Below are 1,355 nucleotides of genomic sequence, written 5' to 3'. Positions count from 1 at the left end.
TCATGGATTTCTCTCCACGTGATCCTGTGTGGCTTTGGATGATGTCTCTGTCTCTTTCTTTTCTTTGTCTCTGTCAGGGTCATGTGAGCCATTTTCTTCGTGGGTGGGGAGCTGTCTGACATTTTTAGCTGGAATCCAGATAGGCTTTGGTTGATCCTGTGGAAAAATACAAGCAAATCCTCTCCCTGTTGTTAGCAATGGATCTGGTCCTTTCCAGAGTCCATCAAAGGGATCTCTCCATTTAACCATGATGGGTGGTATTGGGTGTGTTTGAGCCCAGTGTCAGGTAATGGGAGGAGCATCTGTCCCTCTATATACATTAAGTACATTAAGGGTGAACAAGGCTAATGTTAATTGAATATTGGGAGAATATGTTGTTTGAGCCTGTCTTTTTAATTGGTCCTTTAAGGTTTTATGTGACCTTTCCACAATGGCTTGTCCCTGTGGGTTGTAAGGGATGCCAGTGTGATGGGCGATTTTTCACGCTTTATAGAAATTTTTAAATGATGAGCTGGTAAATGCTGGGCCATTGTCTGTCTTTAGTTGTGCAGGGAGGCCCATAATGGCAAAGGATGAAAGCATATGATTTTTCAGCTTTCTTGAACTCTCACCAGTTTGAGCAGTGGCCCAGAGAAAGTGAGAGTAGGTGTCTATAGTTACAAATACATATTTTTGTCTGCCAAATTGAGGGACATGAGTTACATCAATTTGCCAAAGGGCATTAGATTTTAATCCTCGAGGGTTGACACCCATTTGTTGTATACCTGGACTTTGTATTAATGATGCACAAGAAGAGCAGGTTCTAACAATATGCTTAAGCTACTTGAGGGGGATGAGGGGAAATCTGAGATGGAGTCCTTGTAAATTAATATGAGTGGCATGATGGAGGTCTTGGGCATCCGTTATGCTGGCAGGGAAAGTTCCAGCGGTGGCTACTTTATCTGCTATGGCATTTCCTTCAGTAAGAGGTCCTTGGAGAGAGGAGTGGGACCTGATGTGTACCTGATATGCTGGACAAATAATGGAGCCACTCTCTTTTGTAATAGTGTGGAAATTTTAATTAGCAGAGGTGAGATGGGGTTACCATCAATTTTAATAAAGGAACGACCTAGCCATGGGAGTAAATTAACAGCATAGATGCTGTCAGAATAAAGGTTAAAGGGCTTATTGATTTTATCAAGGCCATATAGATAGCAAAGAGCTCTTTAAACTGTGGGGATTTATCAGATAAGGGTTGGAAATGTATTATAGTTGGATCATCAGGAGAGTCATATATGACCAATGCAGCTCCTTTCTTTCCTCTATCTGAAAGGCTGTAATAGTCTCTTTTATTGGTTTTATTGTAAAAAAGCCTG

Source organism: Nannospalax galili, unplaced genomic scaffold (assembly GCF_000622305.1).
Source record: "Nannospalax galili isolate Female #2095 unplaced genomic scaffold, S.galili_v1.0 scaffold3234, whole genome shotgun sequence".
Taxonomy (NCBI): domain Eukaryota; kingdom Metazoa; phylum Chordata; class Mammalia; order Rodentia; family Spalacidae; genus Nannospalax; species Nannospalax galili.
This window is presented reverse-complemented; position numbering follows the sequence as displayed.